The sequence below is a fragment of the Eptatretus burgeri genome, chromosome 18 (genome assembly GCF_056783735.1).
Source record: "Eptatretus burgeri isolate ZD-2024b chromosome 18, Ebu_testis_v1, whole genome shotgun sequence".
NCBI lineage: Eukaryota > Metazoa > Chordata > Myxini > Myxiniformes > Myxinidae > Eptatretus > Eptatretus burgeri.
The window spans coordinates 43067500-43088447 of record NC_140978.1 but is presented as its reverse complement, the minus strand read 5'-3'; the positions used below and the strand labels follow the sequence as shown (position 1 = coordinate 43088447).

General features: G+C 45.0%; 1 protein-coding gene across 8 annotated transcripts in view; it reads right to left on the bottom strand.

Moving 5' to 3' along the window:
* LOC147008993 (protein furry homolog-like) overlaps window positions 1-20948 on the bottom strand; it is a 395449-nt gene that overhangs the window by 124008 nt on the left and 250493 nt on the right. The gene's annotated exons all lie outside the window — the stretch shown is intronic.

The following is a 20948-nucleotide window of genomic DNA, read 5'->3' as shown; positions in this document are numbered from 1 at the left end:
GTCACATATGTTTTTATTTTTCGGGGAGCTGCACGGCGTATTTAGAAATTGTGGAGACCGAAAACGTGGTGGTGCCATACGGTCTTTGATTTGATGTTGCACGGTGAACTTAGGGCGTCCCTGCGGCGGCCATAGAATTTTCAAGCTAGCCTCAAGGTGCCCGCAAGGCGACCGCAGGGGGGCCCTAAGGCGAACGTGCGGCCATACGGACGGTAACGAGTGGGTATATATACCAGTTCTTTTTTACTGAAATAAAAATATAACAGAACACACCAGTAAGTGGTGCCCCCAGAATCCGAATTGAATTTGTTCCAGGAGGCTGTTCGGAGTGCAAAAAGTTTGATTCCCAAACTATTTTCCCAATCTATCTATAATTCCAGCAATCTGTGTGTGTGTGTGTGTGTGTGTGTGTATGTGTGTATGTGTGAGTGTATGTGCGAGTGTGTGTGTGTATGTGTGAGTGTGTGTGTGTGTGTGTGTGTGTGTGTGTGTGTGTGCGTGTGTGTGTGCGTGTGCGTGTGTGTGTGTGTGTGTGTGTGTGTCTGTGACTGCTGTTTCCCGACAACCAGTGGTCCGATCTAATTGAAACTTGCCAGCTATATTGCTGGAGACCTGAGGACATGCCTTTTCAAGATTTGATATAAATCGGACAAGTGATTCCCAAGTTATGGCCATTTATTTACCAACCAATGACAGGACACGTGCTGCGTAGGCGTGGCCGATGCGCCATTTCGTTACCAATCAAAGGACACGTTGCTGCGTGGGCGTGGCTGCGTAGGCCGGTGCACGGCCGGCCGACGATGACGTCACGTGCTGTGCTGGTTACGATGGGGATCGATCGGTGCCTTAGTTACCGTGGGGAAGGAGTGCCAATGGTAAATGGCAGCGAATGTCATGGCAAGCAAAGACAGGGAGGTAAACTTGATTTTAATTAACTCTGTGTGTAAGTATCACAGCAGTTGTTACTTCAATGCAAGCGATAATTCGTGGAATGATGTGAACATTCCGTACGGGCACGCACTACTTTTAGATAGTGATGACTTTCTGTATTGTAATAATTTCTCGATTTCTTATCCGCATTTATAGATAAACACAATGCCCCAATCCAGTCGTCGTTTATGAGAGTGAAGGAATGGCCTGTGTTTTTGTTTGAAAGTTTTTTTTTTGCATGTACGGCCACGCACATATGGGCACGCGAGAGCGAAGGAACGGCCTGTGTGGTTGTTGTTTCTGGCACGCGGTTTGAAAGTTTTTTTTTTTTTGCATGTACGGCCACGCGAGAGTGAAGGAACGGCCTGTGTGTTTGTTTCTGGCAATCGGTTTTAAAGTATATATATATATATATATATATATATATATATATATATATATATATATATATATATATATATATATATATATATATATGCAGTGGGGAGAACAAGTATTTGATACACTGCCGATTTTGCAGGTTTTCCTACTGACAAAGCACGTAGAGGTCTGTAATTTTTATCATAGGTACACTTCAACTGTGAAAGACGGAATCTAAAACAAAAATACTGAAAATCACATTGTATGATTTTTAAATAATTAATTGGCATTTTATTGCATGAAATAAGTATTTGATCACCGACCAACAAGTAAGAATTCCGGCTCTCACAGACCTGTTCGTTTTGTCTTTAAGAAGCCCTCCCCCCATTCTCCACTCATTACCTGTATTAACTGCACCTGTTTGAACTCGTTATCTGCATAAAAGACAGCTGTCCACACTCAAACAATCAGACTCCAACCTCTCCACAATTGGCAAGACCAGAGAGCTGTCTAAGGACATCAGGGACAAAATTGTAGACTTGCACAAGGCTGGGATGGGCTACAGGACAATAGGCAAGCAGCTTGGTGAGAAGGCAACAACTGTTGGCGCAATTATTAGAAAATGGAAGAAGTTCAAGATAACAGTCAATCTCTCTCGGTCTGGGGCTTCATGCAAGATCTCACCTCATGGAGCCTCAATGATCATGAGAAAGGTGAGGGATCAGCCCAGAACTACATGGCAGGACCTGGTCAATGACCTGAAGAGAGCTGGGACCACAGTATCAAAAAAAACCACAAGTAATACACTACGCCGTCATGGATTAAAATCCTGCAGCGCACGCAAGGTCCCTCTGCTCAAGCCAGCACATGTCCAGGCCTGTCCGAAGTTTGCCAATGACCATCTGGATGATCCAGAGGAGGAATGGGAGAAGGTCATGTGGTCTGATGAGACCAAAATAGAGCTTTTTGGTTTAAACTCCACTCGCCGTGTTTGGAGGAAGAAGAAGGATGAGTACAACCCCAAGAACACCATCCCAAACGCGAAGCATGGAGGTGGAAACATCATTCTTTGGGGATGCTTTTCTGCAAAGGGGACAGGACGACTGCACCGTATTGAGGAGAGGATGGATGGGGCCATGTATTGTGAGATCTTGGCCAACAACCTCCTTCCCTCAACAAGAGCAATGAAGATGGGGCGTGGCTGGGTCTTTCAGCATGACAACGACCCGAAACACACAGCCAGGGCAACTAAGGAGTGGCTCCGTAAGAAGCATCTCAAGGTCCTGGAGTGGTCTCGCCAGTCTCCAGACCTGAACCCAATAGAAAATCTTTGGAAGGACCTGAAAGTCTGTGTTGCCCAGCGACAGCCCCAAAACCTGAAGGATCTGGAGAAGATCTGTATGGAGGAGTGGGCCAAAATCCCTGCTGCAGTCTGTGCAAACCTGGTTAAGAACTACAGGAAACATCTGATCTCTGTAATTGCAAACAAAGGTTTCTGTACCAAATATCAAGTTCTGTTTTTCTGATGTATCAAATACTTATTTCATGCAATAAAATGCAAATTAATTATTTAAAAATCATGCAATGTGATTTTCAGGATTTTTGTTTTAGATTCCGTCTTTCACAGTTGAAGTCTACCTATGATAAAAATTACAGACTTCGACATGCTTTGTAAGTGGGAAAACCTGCAAAATCGGCAGTGTATCAAATACTTGTTCTCCCCACTGTATATATATATATATATATATATATATATATATATATATATATATATATATATATATATATATATATATATATATATATATATATATATATATATATATATATATATATATATATATATATATATATATATATATATATATATATATATATATATATATATATATATATATATATATATATATATATATATATATATATATATATATATATATATATATATATATATATATATATATATATATATATATATATATATATATATATATATATATATATATATATATATATATATATATATATATATATATATATATATATATATATATATATATATATATATATATATATATATATATATATATATATATATATATATATATATATATATTTCTATATATATATTTCTATATATATATATATATTTCTATATATATATTTCTATATATATATTTCTATATATATATATATATATATATATATATATATATATATATATATATATATATATATATATATATATATATATATATATATATATATATATATATATATATATATATATATATATATATATATATATATATTTCTATATATATATATATATAAAGCCTGGTGTTGGCGCAGTGGTAAGGGCAGTGGCTTGGGACCCAAGAGGTCCTGAGTTCAAGCCCCGTTGGGACACTGAATTAATATATGTATGTATATGTGTATATATATATATATATATGTATGTATTTATATAATATATATATATATATATATATATATATATATATATATATATATATATATATATATATATATATATATATATATATATATATATATAAACCAAGTCGAAAACACCAGGGGGTTGACCCAGCCTGCCATCCTTCCGAGGTCGGCGAAATGAGCACCAGTTGTACTGGGCCCGGTGTATGCCCCGGTTAGAATAGGTGTACCATATCCCTGTGTGTCGTAAGAGGCGACCAGGGTTGCGTCAGGAAGGGCATCCGGCGTAAAAACCTATGCCAAATCATTATGCGGACAACAAAACGAATTTCCATACCGGATCGGTCGAGGCCCGGGTTACCAACGACCGCCACCGGTACCGGTGGTCAGCAGGGTACCAGTGGAAATTGTGCTACTGCTGGGCGAAGGAGGAGAAGGAGACGGGGAAGGCGAGTCCGGAGGCAGTGGGAGAGGGGGAAGGGTAGAAGTGTGGAGGTGAGAGTTGGAACTCTGAATGTTGGGACGATGACTGGCAAAGGGCGAGAGTTGGCTGATATGATGGAGAGAAGAAAGGTGGACATACTGTGTGTACAAGAGACCAAGTGGATGGGGAGTAAGGCGAGGAGCATTGGAGGTGGTTTCAAACTGTTCTACCATGGTGTGGATGGGAGGAGAAATGGTGTCGGGATAATCCTGAAGGAAGATCATGTCAAGAGGGTATTGGAGGTGAGGAGGGTGTCTGACCGAGTGATGAGTGTGAAGTTGGAAATTGAAGGGGTGATGATGAATGTCATCAGTGCATATGCCCCACATATGGGGTGTGAGATGGAATATAAAGAAGATTTCTGGAGTGAGTTAGATGAAGTGGTGGAGAGTGTATCCAAGGATGAAAGAGTGGTGATTGGAGCAGATTTCAATGGACATGTTGGGGAAGGGAATAAAGAGGATGAGGAGGTGATGGGGAGGTACGGTCTCAACAAGAGAAATGTGGAAGGGCAAATGGTGGTAGAGTTTGCAAAAAGAATGGAAATGGCAGTGGTAAATACGAATTTCAAGAAGAAGGAGGAACACAGAGTGACATACAAGAGTGGAGGAAAGTGCACACAGGTGGATTACATCTTAAGTAGGAGATGCAACCTGAAAGAGATTAGTGACTGTAAGGTTGTGGCAGGGGAGAGTGTAGCTCGACAGCATCGATTGGTGGTCTGCAGGATGACTTTCGAGGTGAGGTTGAGGAAGAGAGTGAGGGCTGAACCAAGGACCAGATGGTGGAAGCTGAAGGAGGAAGACTGTTGCGTGAAATTTAGGGAGGAGGTGAGACAGGCGCTGGATGGTGGTAAAGATGGGTGGGATGATTGGGCAACGACAGCAGAAGTTGTGAGGGAGATAGCGCGGAAGGTACTTGGTGTGACATCTGGACAGAGGAAGGAAGATAAGGAGACTTGGTGGTGGAATGAGGAAGTACAGGAAAGTATAAGGAAGAAGGGGTTGGCTAAAAAGAAGTGGGATAGTCAGAGAGATGAAGAAAGTCGGCAGGAGTACAAGGAGTGGCGTCGAAAAGCAAAAAGAGAGGTGGCAAAGGCCAAGGAAAAGGCATATGACGAGCTGTATGAGAAGTTGGATACAAAAGAAGGGGAAAAGGATTTATACCGATTGGCAAGACAGAGGGACCGAGCTGGGAAGGATGTGCTGCAGGTTCGGGTGATAAAGGACGCAAATGGGAATGTGCTGACGAGCGAGGAGAGTGTGTTGAGAAGGTGGATGGAGTACTTTGAGGAGCTGATGAATGAAGAAAATGAGAGAGAGAGAAGGTTGGAAGAGGTGGAGATAGTGAATCTGGAAGTGGGGTGGATCAGTAAGGATGAAGTGAGGACTGCTATGAAGAAGATGAAAAGTGGAAAGGCGGTTGGCCCAGATGGTATACCAGTGGAGGCATGGAAGTGCTTAGGAGAGATGGCAGTGGGGTTGTTAACCAGATTGTTTAATAAAGTCTTGGAAAGTGAGAGGATGCCGGAGGAGTGGAGATTAAGTGTACTGATTCCGATTTTCAAGAATAAGGGTGATGTGCAGAGCTGTGGAAATTACAGAGGGATAAAGTTGTTAAGCCACACCATGAAGTTGTGGGAAAGAGTAGTGGAAGCTCGGTTGAGAGGAGAGGTGACGATCTGTGAGCAGCAATATGGGTTTATGCCAGGAAAGAGCACCACTGATGCGATGTTTGCTTTGAGAATGTTGATGGAGAAGTACAGGGAAGGCCAGAAAGAGTTACATTGTGTGTTTGTGGATTTAGAGAAAGCTTATGATAGGGTGCCAAGAGATGAGTTGTGGCATTGTATGAGGAAGTCGGGAGTGGTGGAGAAGTATGTGAGGATCGTGCAGGATATGTATGAGGACAGTGTGACAGCGGTGAGGTGTGCGGTAGGAATGACGGACCGGTTTAAGGTTAAAGTGGGATTGCACCAAGGATCGACTCTGAGCCCTTTCCTGTTTGCAATGGTGATGGACAGGTTGACGGACGAGATCAGACTAGAGTCTCCATGGACTATGATGTTCGCGGATGACATCATGATCTGTAGGGAGAGTAGGGAGCAGGCTGAATCGAGCCTTGAGAGGTGGAGGTACGCACTGGAGAGAAGGGGAATGTTAGTCAGTAGGAGTAAGACGGAGTATATGTGCGTAAATGAGAGGGAGGGTGGTGGTATGGTGCAGTTGCAAGGAGTTGAGGTGGGGAAGGTGGATTGGTTTAAATACTTGGGATCAACTGTCCAAAGTAACGGAGAGTGTGGGAGAGAAGTGAAAAAGAGAGTGCAGGCAGGATGGAGTGGGTGGAGAAGAGTTGCAGGAGTGATTTGTGACAGAAGGGTAGCTGCAAGAGTGAAGGGGAAAGTATATAAGACGGTAGTGAGACCAGCTATGTTGTATGGTTTGGAGGCGGTGGCGCTAACAAAAAGACAGGAAGCAGAGCTGGAGGTGGCAGAGTTAAAGATGCTGCGATTCTCGTTGGGAGTGACGAGGATGGATAGGATAAGAAATGAGTGTATTAGAGGGACAGTGCAGGTAGGACGGTTTGGAGACAAAGTGAGAGAGGCGAGATTGAGATGGTTTGGACATGTGCACAGGAGGGAAACGGAGTATATCGGGAGAAGGATGTTGAAGATGGAGCCGCCAGGCAGGAGGAGAAGAGGAAGGCCAAAGAAGAGGTTCATGGATGCGGTGAGGGCGGACATGCGGGTGGTTGGAGTGTCAATGGAAGATGTGGAGGATAGAGCAAAATGGAGACAGTTGGTCCGCTGTGGCGACCCCTAGCGGGAGCAAGCCGAAAGAGGAAGAAGATATATATTTCTATATATATATATATATATATATTTCTATATATATATATATATTTCTATATATATATATATATTTCTATATATATATATTTCTATATATATTTCTATATATATATATATTTCTATATATATATATATTTCTATATATATATATATTTCTATATATATATATATATATATATATATATATATATATATATATATATATATATATATATATATATATTTCTATATATATATATATATTTCTATATATATATATATATATATTTCTATATATATATATATATTTCTATATATATATATATTTCTATATATATATATATATATATATATATATATATATATATATATATATATATATATTTTGCACGTACAGCCACGCACGTATGGGCACGTGAAAGCGAAGGAACGGCTTGTGTGGTTGTTGTTTCTGGCACTCGGTTTGAGTTTTTTGCGGGGGGGGGGGGGGAGTGTTTGCACGTACGGCCACGCATCTACGGGCATGCACGAGTAAGAAATAATGGAAGGAATTAATCTGTTCCTGGACCCCAAGAAAACCCACTTTCAACTGAAATTCCCCATGTTTAAGGTAAAGTAAGATGAGTAAATGACCTTCGGTGGCGGTGTATTGTATGCAAACTGGTACAATCACCAATCCAAAGGTCCACACACACAGGCTCGAGCTCCGGCCTGGGTTCCGATCGCTCGCGCACTCGGCGAGCGCTGCCCCTAGGGCAGCTCATCAAATATGATGCCCCCAGAACCACAATCACTTTCATCAAACGCATCGGGCTGAGGTAATCATGGATATTCCAAATTACAACCGGTTTTTCTGTGAAATTAAATCCTTGCTCGACAGTCCGTCACACCACATGATCGGATTGCTTTTTTGTTATTAATTAAAACACAAGATGAGTAAAAAAAAAAAACAGCACAAATCAAGGTGAAAACACGAGGTAAAGTAGCGATCGACACACGAGAGATGCTTTCAGGAGTACTTCCACCGACGAACTGAATGAACAAAGCGCGAAGATGCGGCTCGAACAGGTGGGAGAGACACGTGAACAAACATGAACGCCACGTTGTGTTCGGTTTTTTAAAATGTATTCGGTTTTTAGGGAAAAATTCATTTTTTCATTGATAAGAGACTATGGCAGCCGCACAAATAACGCAAGTCCACCGTAGCCCTACGTACAGTCGATGTGGAACACAACCACGTCACAACTATGGCATGTCGAATTGCTACGGCCAACGTAGAAATGAAAAAAGTTATAACTCCGCGTTACAATTCCACGGCGACCCCTACGGCCTGTAAAAGATAGCCAAACGGTGTAGGGCCACCCTGAGGTCACCGCAGAAACTCTGCGGCCGCCGCACGTTTCTGTCAATTCAGAGGGCGTACGGCCGCCGTATCCTCGCCGGAGAGCAAATGTGAGTTAGGCCTTAGCAACGAAACTCAAACGCTCACACTCATAGCTCATATGGCACCTGTTCGCCAAGTTTCATCAAAATCGGTTTGCTGGTTTGTGCTGTGGAGCCTCGCGTTGCGCGCACACGCGCACGCACGCACGCACGCACGCACACACGCGCACACGCACACACACACACGGAAAACCCGACAATAACGGATATCTAGCGAATCCCAACAGACACGCAGAGATTGCTGGAATTATAGATAGACTAGTACGTGTCCGTACACGTGCATGGCCGTATGTGCAAAAAAAAAAAAGAAGACTTTCAAACCGCGAGCCAGAAACAAACACACAGGCTGTTCCTTCGCTCTCGCGTGGCCGTACGTGCGTGCCCGTACGTGCGTGGCCGTACGTGCAAACCAAAAAAAAAAAAAACTTTCAACCCATGAGCCAAAAACAAACACACAGGCCGTTCCTTCGCTCTCGTAAACGACGACTGGATTGGGGCATTGTGTTTATCTATAAATGCGCATAAGAAATCGAGAAATTATTACAATACAGTGAGTCATCACCATCCGGAAATAGTGCGTGCCCGTACGGAATGTTCACATGCATTCCACGAATTATCGCCTGCATTGAAGTAACAACTGCTGTGATACTTACACACAGAGTTAATTAAAATCCAAATTAAAATCAAGTTTACCTCCTCGTCTTTGCTTGCCATGACATTCGCTACCATTGACCATTGCCACTCCTACGCCACGGTAAATAAGGCATGGACCGATCCCCATCGTAAATGTCACGGCACGTGATGTCATCGTCGGCCGGCCGCACATCGACCTCCGCGAAGTTAAGTCCTCACTGTCCGGAAGTTCACATATCGCAGTTGCGATTAGTCGCAATTTAGTTTTAATGGCCAATTATTTAATTAGCGCCAACGTATTTTGCCTTTTCGCAATGTCATCGCAAGGAAAAACACAAAGAGAAGAGGAGAAAAAAAAACTTTCAAACAAACACACAGTCTGTTCCTTCGCTCTAGTAAATAACGACTAGTCCGGGAGCCAACCTGTGTACGAGGCTGCTTTAGGGTTGGACCTTACAGCCTCTGCTATAAAATTTTACACCCCCAGGATGTTTAGATATATGTTTGCAGTTCATGAAAACCAATGTTGGCAATTCATAAGCTCTTGCGAAAAATTTTGGCGGACGTTTTTGTTTGAGGAAGATTTGAAAAATTTGATAAAACAGCAATTGTCAATAAAATTTCTAAAAAAATTAAAAAATCACATTCATGAAAAATAAATGTGAACTAAATGTAAGAATTCAATCAGTGCATTGTAAAATGACAAAAAAAAATTGCCTTTGTGGAAGTAAACCTCGTAAAAGTACATAATTTTGTGAAAAATGCCTTAAAAATAACGTTTTTTGAAGATGGCCTTTAGAACTTTTCTTATCATAGGCAGATGCTGCATTAGAATACTAATTTCTCTTAATGTGATATGAACATGGTATCCATGGCTAATTAAAACAGCAAATTTGAGTGAGTTCTATCAATTTTTAAAGAGAAAATTAACATTTTTGTCAACCAAAGTTACCCCTACCCCCAAAATCCTCTTACTCTATTGAACACAGTTCGGTTAAGGTTTGCTGGATCCAGGTTGGGTACTTCACAGTTCACTCTTCCAAAGGAAAATTCAATGGTGTTTGGAGTGACATGGCCCTGGAGCAGACATACAACAATGAAGGGAAGACATCGCTGTTCAAAGGCATATCTCAGGCACCAGCTGCTCGAGATAAATATGTGAGGACAGCACCATTTCTCACAGCTGTATCAGAGAACATAAAGTCTATGGCTAATCTAGGCCAACAGGAATCTACTCATCATGGAGAAACACATAAGCAGGCAACAGAAGAACATATGCATGTTGAGGAGATCAATAAAGTGATATGCCAGCAGATGATAAACCCATTCCAGTGTAACAACCAAGTGGTTCTGCTCAATAGAGCAACTGGTGAGAAGGATGCTTCAAAAGACTTGGTCCATGCTCAAGCTAAGGGCATGGAAGCCATTATGAAAGCAGAAGAGGTGGTCTCTATTAAGATTGAACCACTGAAGCTGGTAACTTTCTCCTCACAGAAGAAATCAAACCCATCAAGGAAACAGAGTTTAATCAGGATCTATCAAGATGAGACTGCAACTACACGTGTGTTGTGTTTCTATCGAGTTGCCGACCCAGTCACAAGACAGATTGCATTTTCCCATGAATGGACAGACTATCCATCATCCCTGTTTGAGGTTGATCCACGCTTAGCACAGGGGTTTGTAATGCGCAAAGGCAACAAATCTGATTTTGTGGCAGTGCTAATTGCTGAAGCTGAGCAGGATGTTGTTTTACAGCTGCCATCATTACCACAGAGTGACCTATACACAGTTTATCTGGTAGACACAATGGCATTTGTAAATAAATACCAAAAAATGGGTGCGAAAACATTTGAACTTCCCCAGCTGTATCTTCGCAAGCTCCTGCAGTTGAAACCTGAAATGTGCAACTGTGTCAACATCATTGGTGATCAGTATGATTTTGATGATAGCCATACTTTGAAGGGTGATGAGCAGCAGAGGAGAAACCAGACAGACCAGGCAAGACAATTCTCACCATCCAAGAGTCTAGAAATTCCGGACTGGAATTTACTCATGAAGAATCCAAGAAATAAAGGAAATCTTCAGAACTTCATTGGCACTTCCCTTTGTGAGAGTCCTGAAGCTATTCCAGATGGAGTGACCATCATTATTGGTGGTATGATGGAAAACAAAGGTCACACTCTTTCCATCACATCAGCATCAAGTTCAGTTCTGGACTTACCTTGTGAAGAACATGAAGAGGCAGACACAAGGATTATTGCTCATCTTGCATATTGTGTGGAATATCTTGATCACCATCGAGCTGTTGTGCATGCAACAGATACAGACATAATTATGCTGTGTATATATCACTTCTGCTGCTTGAACACATTGCAAGAACTCTGGATACAATGGCAGAATCAATACCTACCTATTCATGAGCTGGTAGAAGTGTTGAGCAGGAAGTACCAGAAAATCCTCTTGATGTCGCAGCTACACTTCTGTGCACATATGTGTTGTGTGGATGTGACACAGTGAGCTACCCATTCAGAAGGGGAAAAGAAGAGGTCAGGTCAGGTATGGGAGCATGTGCCAGAACAGCGCGTCGCTGCGTCCACTTTCCGCCGGTACTCCAGGGGCCTCCGTCTGGCCATCCCCCAGGCAGATGCCAGGCCCATCCCCATCTCCTTGAGATGATGGTCAACCTGCTGCAACCATGAGGCACGTGGTCAGCCCACTGGCCTCCTCCACTCATGAGACTCCCTCGCTGAGAGAATCTGGTGAGCAGGATCAGCGTCAGGAAAACGAGCCACATGTCCATACAGCCGCAGCTGACGCTCACGGACTATGCAGGTAACAAATCTCATCCGAGTCTCTCTCAGCAACCGCTCGTTGGACACAAAATCCGACCAGCGATAGCCAAGGATTCTTCGAAGAGACCTGGTACCAAAGGAATTCAGTCTCCGTCTCAGATCCTTGGTCAAAGTCCAAGTCTCGCACCCATAGAGCAAGACTGGAAGTACCAAGGACCTGAAGACTCGGACTTTCGTCCTCCCGCACAGGTACCGGCAGCGCCACACCCCATGATCCAGTGAATCCATGACTCCCCAGGCCCGACCCAGACGTCTATTGACCTCCGGCTCACAACCTGCGGAGACATGAATATCACTGCCAAGGTAAGTGAATCTATCCACGACCTCAACATCCTCACCACAAACAGACACAGACAGGACAGCAGCATCCAAGATGTCACCGAAAGCCTGGATCTTAGTTTTGACCCAAGAAATCCGTAATCCCAACGGCTCCGACTCCTCATTCAGCACCTCGAGGGCCCCCAAGAGGATGTCTAAAGTCTCCGCAAAGATGACTGCATCATCTGCAAAATCAAGGTCCGAGATCTTGACATTGCCAAACGATGCACCGCAACTTGATCTCTCCGACATCCTCCCTAAAATCCAGTCCATACAAGTGCTGAAAAGTGTGGGGGCAAGTACACATCCCTGACGAACTCCAGTAACAACTGGAAATAAGTCAGAGATGGTACCACCACACTTCACAGCACTCTCAGTACCAGAGTAGAGTTCAGACATCAGATCGATCAGTTTCGGTGGCACCCCACGAAGACCAAGAATCCTCCAGAGGACATCCCGATTCACTGAATCGAACGCTTTACAGAGATCAACATAGGCTGCAAGCAGCCCCTGCCAAAACTCTCGTCTGCGTTCGGTGAGGACACGAAGTGCAAGGATACGGTCAATCGTTGACCTCTTTGGTGTAAAGCCTGACTGCTCTGGAAGCTGGTGCTCAAGCAGATGGTGGCGAACCCTATCAAGAATTATCCGAGCAAAGACCTTGCCCGGCACTGAGAGCAGCGTCACCCCTCGGTAGTTGTTGCAGTCTTGGCGATCACCCTTCCCTTTCCAGAGAGGGACAACAAGGCCCCTCTTCCAGTCAGTTGGGATGATGCCTGTGTTCCTGTGAAAAGAAGAGCGGCACAGGTTTCTCTGGGACTGATAGGAAACCTTCCCCACCTTGTTGATTTTGGAAGAGATAGTGAAATGGCAGCAACAGAATGTGTCATTGATGAGGCCAGAGTATACTGGACTGCTCTGCATGGCCAAAAAGGGTTCAGCTGTTTGGATACCCTCAGGCAGCATATGTTTGTCTCTTCAAAATTAGACCTTAGGTCACTGCCAGCAACAGAAGATGCGTTTTACTTCCTTGTTTTAAGAGCATTGTATCAATTGCTTCTGTATAGACGTGCACATCTCAGTGACCGAGCACTTCCCCCAGCCACAACATTTGGCAGAACCCTTTTCAATGGAAAACTGGTCCCAATTCTCATGTCTAAGCCAGCCAAGCCAAACATAGACAAAACGGTGTCTTGCATGTGCAAATTATCCAAATGTCTGAAACGATGTTCATGCAAAAAGGCTGCTGTGCCTTGCTGAGTGACATGCATATGCCTTGGTCAGAGAGGTTCATGTGGTGGAGTTGTTTCAGAGAGTGACTCTTCCTCTGAAGAGGATGTTTCATGTCACAATATTGTGTTAATCCATTTCTAATTTTATCTTCCTTAAAACCATGGCATGTAAAAGTATGTTCTTGTTCCTGACCCCATTGATAGTCAAGCATTTCTGAGTTGCATAAATCTTTTGTTGTTTGACATATAACCTTGTCAATTGTAGGTAGGTTAAATCTACACCAATTGTGATATAGGAAATGAACTCCTCTTTAATATGAGGGGTCATTTGTGTATATAGGTTTAGTGGTTATGATTTTAGGACAATATGAATTACCCCTACCCCCATCCTACATCTTCGCTTTTGCCAACATTTTGTTATCAGAGGGGGCTCGCAAAAGTGTTGACTGTGTTGTTGCGCAAGAGTTTCACCATTGCCAACATTGGTTTTCATATACTCAAAGGGTGTCTCTTTATGAAAATCAACACAAAAATTTTATAGCAGACCGGGCAATTTTTTTTTAATTTTGATCGGTTGGCTCCCGGACTAGACTGGATTTGGGCATTGTGCTTATCTATAAATGCGCATAAGAAATCGAGAAATTATTACAATACACTAAGTCATCACCATCCGGAAGTCCGTATGTTGTAACCTGTAATGGGGAACGTGGCTGAGGTTCTCTTCCCCATCAGCCATGCCTACGCAGCAACGTGTCTTGTCATTAGTTGGTAAATAAATGGCCATAACTTGGGAAGCACTTGTCCAATTAATATCAAACCTTGAAAAGGCACATCCTCAGGTCCCCAGCAATATACCTGGTAAGTTTCAATTACATCGGACCAGTGGCTGTTCTGGCACATGTTCCCATACCTGACCTGAGTGGTTGTTTCGAGAAACAGCGGTCACACACACGCGTACACGCGCGGACGGACGGACGGACGGACGGACGCACACACACACGCGCGCGCGCGCGCACACAAACACACACACACACACACACACACACACACACACACACACACACACACACACACACACACACACACACACACACACACACACACACACACACTGCTGGAATTATAGATAGAGACAAGCAGGGATCCACAGAAATTCCGCATGTGGAATGTATCTTCAATTTCTCAACCTCTCCCTCCCCCAAACTCAACCACAAGTGTTCAAGCCCTACCCCTTAATCCCAAGTCTTCAAAACCCTCCTAATCCTGTCTTCAGGATGCTCTCCCCATTTCAAATTCTCAAACCTCCTCTCCTCGCTCTCTGTCCCCCACCACCCAAACTCTGTGGTCCCCTGCCCCTTTCTTCTTGAAGTCCTAAACTCCCTCTCCCACCCCCCAAACCCCAAGTCCTAACCCCCCCTTGTCAACCCCAAGTCCTCAACCCCCATCTCCCAACTCTTTATTCCATCTCTGCCAGCACCCAAACTCTGCCCCCCCCCACCCCCAACACATTCTTCCTGGTCTTAATGTTCCCGTCTGTTAAGAACAACATTTAAAAAGAATAGATAACAACAGAACAAATTTTAATTCACAATCTCTTCCCCCTTTCTTCCCATTCTTCACAACGTTCCTACTTCCGTGGGTTAAGAACAACGTTAAAATTAAATAAAAAACAACGTTCAATTCACAATCTTACGAGATTCTGTCATCTCGCGATTCTTCAGCAATAATAGTGGATAAGTAAGCAAAATTATTTTTTTAAGCATATTGTTGTGGTTTCCACCCGTTTGGAGTGCGGACGACCGCTTTTAGCTAATTGCGGCCGCGCGCCCACCGGACAGGCAATCCAGTCGTAGCTTTCCGGATCAACGCCGAAATCCAGCTACGGGTGTGTTTTTAAGCACACCACAACCTTGTCAATGCTCTGCCCGCGCTACAGGGTCCGATCGCCGAATGGTCGATTTATCTAATTATTCGCGCGGGCAGACTACCGAGAGGTTGTACCTCAGCGGAACTTGCTCGGAAATGAGCCGCTTAGGCAGCTCGCTCCGTTTGCGATTTCCGAGCGGTGTATTATCGCCAAGCCCCGTTGGATCCGATTATCTTATCGGCTATTAAAAACCAGCTATTATTCCGAACGCAATTACAGCAGCTCAATGGAGGAAGGGAGGCAACGAGCAGGTGAATATTCAAACAATGGCATTTATTTACACGTATGCAGTCAATGAAGCAATTTGGTAAGGGACAAGACACGAGCAAAAAAAAGAACTACAGCCGTTCTATTTATACTTATAACAATTCTACTTATGGACAAGGCGCCACAGACTTCCATGCAAAAACCCCAGGAAAGAAAAGAGAACAGGGCCCATAGGCCTTTAATGTTCCGCGGAGCTGTGAAGACCGAATGAGCTCCGTGAGACCGGGCAGGTTACCTGCCACCCTCGTGGTGACTCGCTGGACGACCCTCGATGTCTTGCCGTCAACACGGCAGCTGGAGTGATGGCGACTCGGTTGGTCTAGGCCTCGCCGTGTGGCCTGGTTGATCGGGCCCAGCCGCCGACGCCTCAGAGGAGCGAACAGGTCTTGCTCTTTTAAGAGCCCGCCCACTCCTCAGCGTCGCTCAGACCGTCCCGGGGCCCGATCACCTCGGACCGTTATGTCGCTGTCTGGCGACTTCTCACCGGCTGCCTCCACCGACCAACAGCCCTGCACTGGACTCGAACCACTCCCGGACTCTAAGCTCCGCTGCGCTCCGACGAGCAACAGCCCTGCACTGGACTCGAACTGGAACTGGCGCTCTCCACCCTAACTCCGAACGAGCTGCACTCGACTTCGAACCCAGACTCCAGCTCGACTCACTGGACCACGAACCCAGACTCGTACCCAACTGACTCCCGGGGCCTCAGCCCTGCATTTTATGGGGTTTTGGGGGGGGGTGTTTGGTCTTTCACCTATGACCCTTCACCCCCCGCTGGCTCTGCCCCTTTTATCATTTTGATCCGATCTCGCCGTCCTGACGTGGACAAAGCGGACGTGGTAGAAATCACCAACCCTCGCCCCATTGAGGGAGTCCCTGCGTATGTTGGCGGAGATTCCGCTCGTCCGTGGAATGCCGTTGCTGGCGAAAAGATGGCGGCGTCTGTGGAGATGAAGGTTAGGAGACGTTGCTTGTTTATTGATGTTGTGAGGGGATGTTGGCGGTTGTCACGAAGGTGGTGAGGAGATGTTGGCGGTTGTTGGTTAAGGTGGTGAGGAGATGTAGACGGTTGTTGAGAAGGTGGTGAGGAGATGTTGGCGGTTGTTGAGAAGGTGGTGAGGAGATGTTGGCGGTTGTTGGTTTTTTGGGGTTTTTTTTTTTTGTATACCTTGTCGAGGCTCGTATGAGAGCTAACACACAACGCACATCAATGGGGGCATGAGACAGGAGGGGAGGGAGTGGGAAGGACAAAATAGTGGGGAACAGAGACATTTGGAGATCTGTGGAAGGGAGAGGGATGGGACGGGGAACATGGGGAAAAGAAGATGGACATTACAGGGACTTTCAGGAAGGAAAGCAGGGAATTTGAAGGAGGTGGGCTTGGGTGGATTATCGGGGGTAGAAAAGATCGAGGATTTGGATGGGGGATGATAAGAGGTGGTGGTGAACAGCTGTTTTGAAGGCCTGGAGGGAAGAATGGGAATGAATAGAGTGAGGGAGTTTATTCCAAAGGCGGGAAAAAAGGAATGAAAGGGTGAAGGTGAGCAGTGATTCGTGATTTTGGTAGTTTTACCAGGGGGGTTGTTGGCGGACCTTGAGCGCCCTGCGGAAATGTGGTGGGGACAAATCGCAGAGAGAGCAGGGGGGCAAGGCTGGAGAGGAGACGGTAGAAGACAGAAAGACCACCGACCAACCTGCGGTGATTGAGTGAGAGGCCCAAAGACTCAGCCTCATTGCGGGAGATGCCAATGATCCGAAATGCCTTGGTTTCTACAGCGAGAAGCTGAGAAAGGTGGGAGGCAGGAGCACCAGCCCGAGGGGAGAGCAGTACTCAATCAGGCTGCGGACAAAAGCTTTGTAAGTGGTCAGGAGCTCAGGTGGGCCGAGGAAGGACCTTGCACGGCGGAGGACTCCCAGTCGGCGACTGGCTTTGGAAGCGAGGTTTGAAATGTGGCTTTAACAGGAAAGGTCATGGCAGATAGTGAGACCCGGAAGCTTGAAAGAAAGGACTTCTTCCAGATTGTTGAGCAAGTGGATGGGTGGGTTTTCTAAACGGTCCTTTCGAAGAGACATAGTGAGAGTGTGAGATTTGTCCGGATTGAAAGACATGTTCCACGTGTTGGACCAGTTTGTGATTTCATCCAGATCAGCAGTGAGCGAAGAAGCTGCTGCGTGCCGGTCTGAGGGATGACCGATGGTACGGCAGAGGGTGTAGTCATCAGCAAAGAGATATAGAGGATTTTACAGAGAGTCGGAGAGATCATTGATGAAAACCAGAAAAAGAACAGGGCCCAGAACGCTACCTTGAGGAACTCCAGCCTGGACAGGAAGGGGGGATGAAAGAACTCCATTTAGGGCCACACGTTGACAGCGACAGGAGAGGAAGTCTGCGAGCCATGGGTGGAGATGGCCTTGGATACCATAGGAAGTGAGTTTGGTGAGCAGGGCAGGGTACCAGACTGTGTCAAAAGCACGTGATATATCCAGGGATACGGCTCTGATTTCCTGTCTGGCATTGAGGGCTTCCATCCATTGTTGGGAGAGTAGAAGCAGTATATCCAGGGTAGAGTGACCTGGTCTGAAACCAAATTGATGATCAGAAATCAAGCCATTGGAGAAGAGGAAGGATTTGATGTCTCAAGCGATGCTGGATTCCATAACCTTGCTGATGATTGGGAGAAGGCTGATTGGTCTGTAGTAACAGGGATCTGTTTTTGCACCTTTTTGTGCAGGGCAGTGATGTTTGCTGATTTCCAAGCAGATGGCAGATGGCCTTGAGCAAATGAGAGGGCGAAGAGAACAGAGAGAGGGTGAGCAAGAGCAGAAGAGCAGGCTTTGAGGACACGTGGGCTGATGCCGTCTGGACCGGTTGCAGAGTCTGAGTCGAGGTTTGACAGCAAGCTCTCCACCTTGTCAGGAGAAAAGGACACAAAGTCCAGGGACAGTTCGGTGCGACTGGGTAAGGTGGGTAGAGAAAGTGATGGGTTTTGGACACAAGATTTAGCTGCAATCACCGAGTTTAGGCATTCAGCTTTTTCACGTGCGGTATCAGCAGTGCTGCCATTTGAGGTAAGGGAGGGGATGGAGGGGGAACATACACCAGAAACAGATTTGATGGTTCTCTTCTTATTCTTCTTCTTCCATACTTTTGTGAACAGCAATCATTTTGATATTGTAACAGGTTATTGCATATTGAATGTTTGCTGTTTGCAGTGTGTGTGTGTGTGTGTGTGTGTGTGTGTGTGTGTGTGTGTGTGTGTGTGTGTGTGTGTGTGTGTATGTGTGTGTATGTGTGTGTGTGTGTGTGTGTGTGTGATGACGGTGAGGTGGTTCTCTGATAATATACAGAGAGAGATGTCCACTTTGACAAGAACGTGGTCAGAAGAACCGATTGGAGCAGAGAAAGAGCAGCAGATATCAGGGAAATTTGTCAAAATCAGATCCAGAAGAGATGGAGTACCATTGGTTGAGATCCGGGTCAGGAAGTTGACCGATTGAGTCAGTCCCAATGAGTCGCAGAAAGCTTTTGCTGAGGTGTCATGACAGGTGAGAGAGGTACCTACACCTAGCCAACTGGCATGATGACAATTGAAGTCGCCACATATGAGGAAGAGAGAGTTTGGATGAGAAGATAGAAGTTGGTCCATGTTTTAAGATAGTGAGGTGTAGACGGAGTCATCACTGTGAGGTGCACGGTACAGTACACATATAAACATGAGGTGGGAGTTGAGGAGAAGCCGTAGCCAGAGGTATTCCTGGGGGTGTGGGGGAGTGAGGGCAGTGCATGGAGAGTGGGGAATAGAGTCTTTGATGAAGAGAGCAACTCCTCCACCAGGGCGAGGCTCAGGTCTGTCAAACCGGAGGAGGGAGTAACCAGGGAGAGATACTTGGGAGTCAGACACGTCTTGGGGGAGGAAAGTTTCTGTTTGGCAGATTATGTCTGGTTTGTCAGTGGCAACCTGTATGGAAAGATCTGAAAGGTTTGAGCGAAGGCCCGGGATATTTGAGGTCCATACTTTTAATGAAGAGGTAGGGGAGGAGGCTTTGGGTGCAGGGGGGGGGGGAAGAGGGAAGGTAGGACAAGGGACGAAGGGGGGAGGTAAGGAGTGTTGTTGAAAGAGTGTGGGGGATTGTAGAATAGCTAGGGGAGGGGGCTGAATGAGGAGGAGAAAAGGCTCTGTGGTGCTGGGGGAGAGGTGGTACAAGAGACAAGGAAGAAGGCAGTTAAGGATTTGAGGAGGTGGAATGAAGTGATGGAGGTGAGGAGTGAGGCAGCTTGTTGGATGAGAGGGGGGGCAACTTTGAGAAGGATGAGTGAGGGGGATGAAAGGTGGGAGAAAGGTGAGGGGGAGTTTTTGAGAGAGGTGAGAGGGAGGCTTGGAGGGAGAAGAGTGGGATGGTTGCTTTGAGAGTGAGGGGTGAGAGGGGTGAGAGGAGTGAGTTGGCATTGAAGTTGGAAAAAAAGAATGGTTGATGGAAAGCGAACATTCATAGCAAACTGGGGTTTTAAAAAGTTTTAGGTCAGTTTTGCGATTAAACACATTTCTTGAGGGATGCAATAAAGGCGAATTCAGAGAATGGAGAGAAGAAACGCTGTAACAGTTGGATTTTTTAGGCAAGGTATGAAGGAAAGGTCGAATTGAGAGCAGTCTGTTTAAATAGCAGAAGAGTAGTGCATTCTGATACAGTAAAGAGTACCACACGTGTGAAAGAGGAAGATGAAGCATTATAAGAGATCGTTTTTGTTATTATTATTAATGCTTGAGAGAGTTTTCAACAGATTAGGTCATGGAAGTGTTGTAGAAAAAAAAATCGAGGAAGAAGAAGAGGAGGAAGAAGAAGAGGAGATGAAGAAGAAGAAGAAGCAGAAGAAGAATCGGAGAAAGGTAGCGGTTTTTTTTTTTTTAAGATAAGAAATAGAGTGATTAGTTGGGATGGGGGACGTTAAGAATGTGGGAAAGATGGACATTGAAGATAATGGGGAGAAAAAACAAATAAACATGATCGTACACCGAGGGGAACAAAGGGTAGGCCTCAAGCCTCAAGGATAGGCCTCAAGCACTCAGTAAGACAAGTTCGACGAAATCTCACAAAATGGCACGATTTTTGAAACAAAACCGAACTAGGAACACACAGTAACATGTAGGTGAGAAAATAAACAGTTAAAACGGGACAGATAACGACCGGAAACTTAACTTTAAGATCGTCAGCAGGGAGCCCCCAAGGAGACCTG